This window comes from Genypterus blacodes, unplaced genomic scaffold, assembly GCF_046128005.1.
Source record: "Genypterus blacodes isolate CSIRO-AG114 ecotype Tasmania unplaced genomic scaffold, CSIRO-AGI_Gbla_v1 ptg000162l_1, whole genome shotgun sequence".
Classification (NCBI taxonomy): domain Eukaryota; kingdom Metazoa; phylum Chordata; class Actinopteri; order Ophidiiformes; family Ophidiidae; genus Genypterus; species Genypterus blacodes.
In genome coordinates, this window is record NW_027466963.1 from 45001 (window position 1) to 49385 (window position 4385).

Below are 4385 nucleotides of genomic sequence, written 5' to 3' on the forward strand. Positions count from 1 at the left end.
AAACCTGTGAGGGATTTTATTTCCATGTGTTTCCTTTTATTCAATTCGGAATATCAACTTGTGTGAAACTCAGAATCAGAATCAGAATCAGAATCACTTTATTTGCCAATTAAGTTTGCACTTAATTGGCAAAGAGGAATTTGCTGTGGTTCTGGGTGCGAACGTATAACATATAGAAAAAGACAACAGAAGACATCATGTACAAACAGCAGCTTGGTGAATACTTAAATTAAAAACACACTAAATTAAATTAAATAAGTGAACTAAATGAGTGCTGATGGATAAGGTGTTAAAAAACGTGCAGGGGATTATTGTAATAAATTAACTTAAGACTACTGTTAAATAAAGTGAAGTGAAGTGAAGTGAATGGGAATCAGGATGGAACTTCTGCTTTTCCACCGGGATTCCTGAGCAGATTTCCTCAAAGCAGAAACTATTTTGCTGCTCAAGTCCGACTTCATTGACTGCTCATTCAAAATTCAATGAATTTCCCAAAACTTTTTGAGATATTAGATCATTTTCGAAAACATTTCCCGGCCTGGAAACTCCTTTCTTCGGGAGATTCCCACCTTCCCAGCAGCCGGAATATTATTGGTGGAAGCCAACAAGCTTCCCAGGCGTGTTAAGGTGAATCCTGTCACGTCTGTGCGTGTCTGCGTGTTCTTACAGAGGACGGATGTGTCTGGTGGGCGAGGCTGCCTGGCTTTCAGGAGCGTTCAGTCTGCAGCATGTACAGATGTTATCACAGCCTCACGTTCTGCTCTACTTGGTCAAGCTGTCGGTCAAAGCGACGCACAGGGAATCAGACGCACGGCGAGGGGACGGGCGCCGCCGCCTGCAGACGGGCGATAAGAAGAGCCGGAGCTGGATGTAGGAGCGCGTGAGATTGGATTTATCTGTGCGCTGATAGCTTCAGAGCTGCAGGACCACGGGACGGGCACAGGATGGAGAGATAGAAGGAGAGAAAGGAAAGAAAGAGGGACAGAGCATGTATCTGTTCAGCTCAGCGCCGTATAAACACGTGAGGAGTCTGAGGACGCACAAACGTCTCAGAGTTTAAAACTGTTTCCTGTCACTTCCTCTGTGGAAGTTTGTGCAGACGAGCACCAAACTAAGACGTGAAACAAAGGCGGAGAGAAGCCGAGTTGGAGGTGTGGAGGAGTGGAGGAGTGGAGGTGTGGAGGTGTGGAGGTGTGGAGGTGTGGAGGAGTGGAGGAGTGGAGGTGTGGAGGTGTGGAGGAGTGGAGGTGTGGAGGTGTGGAGGAGTGGAGGAGTGGAGGAGTGGAGGTGTGGAGGTGTGGAGGTGTGGAGGAGTGGAGGTGTGGAGGAGTGGAGGTGTGAGGAGTGGAGGTGTGGAGGAGTGGAGGTGTGGAGGAGTGGAGGTGTGGAGGAGTGGAGGAGTGGAGGTGTGGAGGTGTGGAGGTGTGGAGGTGTGGAGGAGTGGAGGTGTGGAGGAGTGGAGGTGTGGAGGAGTGGAGGTGTGGAGGTGTGGAGGAGTGGAGGTGTGGAGGTGTGGAGGTGTGGAGGAGTGGAGGTGTGGAGGTGTGGAGGAGCAGGACAGACACCAGATCCTACCAGACAGATGGTACAAGCTGCTCAAGAGCTCCATCCAGAGCAGATCCCACATGAGCAATGACTGATTTACTATGGGAGTAACTTTGTGCTCTACTTCCTGTGTGTGCCTCACCGCCGGTCGGGGTACGGGCTGATGGTACAGCCTTCCCTCCACGACAGGTTGAGGCTGCGCAGGAACTCCAGGTAGAAAGGATGGCTGCTGTTTAGCATGGAGAAACCCACGATGTTGGACTGACCGTCCACCACGTCGTCCAGCCGGAGCAGAGGGAAATCCTGAGGGAGAGAGAGAGAGGAAGTTAACCCATTGATCTTCTATAGACGCAGTCTGGGAAACAATCCTGAACCCAGAAGGGGAATATATGAAGATGAGTGATGGGGGAGTCAGACTGGTCCTCACTGGACTCTCATTCAGTCAGACCAAAGTTGATGGACCTGGTAAACAGGAAGTTTGCTTGGTGACCTGTTGACATTGTGAGATGACCTGTAAAACCTGGAAGGTCCCGATTCAGAACCCGTCTCACTAACAGACAACACGTTGGGGTTGGACGTGTTGCGGGAGAGGAGGCGACAGGGACACTCCTCATCTGTAGGAGACAGGTTCTGTCTGGTATCAGCAGCTGGTGTGGGAAAGTCAAAGTGAAGTGGAGGACTCTGGAGACATTTAGCTGCTGGATCGGCTGTCAGCTGTTTAGCGCTGCCGCTAATCCGTGTGTGAGGTTAATTCCTTTTTCCTTGAGTCTCACCCTCACTTATTTACTTATCTGTGTCCCGGCCTGTCAGGAAGCCGAGGTTGTTGTTGCCGCGGCTGCTAAATCAATTTCAGCCGCAGCCAACAGCTCGTGGAACTGTTGGCTTGGCAGCTGTGACAAAGAGACGAGCCGGAGCGACCGGGCCGGCCGAGTTCAGCTCACTGCAGCCCAAAAGCACTGCGGCAGACTTTGCTTTGGCACAAACAACACAATGAGGACAATAAGATGACAAAGGGAACAGGAAGTGGAATCCTACAGCTCATAAAGTCTGAAGTTGATTTCTGTGGTTTTACTTCTTTCTGACTTTGGCGCTTTGTTTTTAACGGCATGGCGTGATTTGGTATCACGTGTCCGAGTCCCACTGAGTCTCAGTCAGACTGAGTCAGACTGAGTCTCAGTCAGACTGAGTCAGACTGAGTCTCAGTCAGACTCACTGAGTCTGACTGAGTCTAAGCCTTCTGCAGCATTGGGTCGTATGTTGGTCCTTTTCAGCCTTGGAGGAGGCCTGAGCTGTAATCATAGCAGCTCTTTGGCTCTAAACCCAAAGGAGACTGAGAGTTATTGATCTGTGATTGACAGGCAGATCAACACTGGACGAACTCCAAACTTCTCAGCAGACAAGCAGCACATTAGCAGAGCTGCAGCCACATTAATGGACGATTACATCACCAGAAACAACCGCAAACAGGAAAACCACACGCTGGTGTCCAGCTGTCTTGATCTCACCATGGTGGTCAGGATGTACTTGTAGAACGACGACATCATTCCCAACTCGTTTGCCTGAAGAAGAAGAAAAGAGAAAGAGAAGGAGAAGAGAGAGTCAGACACCTCACTGAAGAAATACAACCAAGAATGTAATCAATCATCTTAAGAAAATTACAACAGAGTGCAACACACACACACACACACACACACACACACAGGGTGAGGGCGTCTGACCTTCCTGAGGATGTGGTAGGAGATGGAGGCGTTGGCGTCGATGATGATGGTGGCCACTTTGTCGTCCCTGATCTCCTTCAGCAGGGGGGTCGGGTCCAGGCTGTCGTCCAGCATGCGCACCGACAGCGTCTCCCTGGAGATGAGGAAACGTCGCACCAGCTCCTCCAAACGCAGCAGGCCTGGGATTAAAGAGTCACACACACACACACACACACACACACACACACACACACACAGTGATTCGTTTCTCACCAACCTTTGTTTCTGTTTCCTCGTGTTTAACTAAGGCAGGAAGTCAATCGATGTCAAAGATGAAGTCGAGTGAAGACAGGAGAGGAGGAAAGGACAGGAGAGGGGGAGAGGAGAGGAGAGGGGGAGAGGAGAGGAGAGGAGAGGAGAGGAGAGGAGAGGAGGAAAGGAGAGGAGAGGAGGGGAGAGGAGAGGAGAGGAGAGGAGAAGAGAGGAGAGGAGAGCAGAGGACAGGAGAGGAGAGGAGAGGAGAGGAGAGGAGAGGAGAGGAGAGGAGGAGAGGAGAGGAGAGGAGAGGGGGAGGAAGAGGAGAGTCAGACTCACACTCGGCCTTGGCACAGATCAGGCTGGTCGTCGGGTAGCCGAAGGTGCGAAGGATGGCAGCGATGGCCAAACTGAGGTCCTCGTTACTCGGGTAGAGCGTCACTGAGGCAAAGCGAAGGTACGGCAGCTTTGGAGTTTCTTCAGGACCGATCTTCACATGAGGGATCTGAGAAAGAAGAGAGATGAGACTGAAGACAAACACAACCAACCAAACTCCCCAGAGTAACCTGAATGATCTCTTTCTTCATAATCAATAATCAATCCAGTGATGCAGATCCATTCAGCCTGTCTGTCCTTCATTGAATCATCTCAGCTCCATGATGCTGCTAGTTGATGTTTGTAGCTCTGCTAGACACTCGGCTCTGCCTGGAGACACAGAGCTCCTATCTGAAGAGGACTAAGGGACCACCAGATCCAGGTCCTACTGATCCAGGTCCTACTGATCCAGGTCCTACTGATTCAGACCCTACTGATCCAGATCCTACTGATCCAGACCCTACTGATCCAGATCCTACTGATCCAGATCCTACTGATTCAGACCCTACTGAT

At 50.6% G+C, this 4385-nt stretch overlaps 1 pseudogene; it reads right to left on the reverse strand.

The window, feature by feature from the left end:
- Positions 1-4002, reverse strand: part of LOC143013871 (glutamate receptor ionotropic, kainate 5-like) — a 15028-nt pseudogene extending 11026 nt beyond the window's left edge.
- Between the last annotated feature and the right edge of the window lie 383 nt (positions 4003-4385).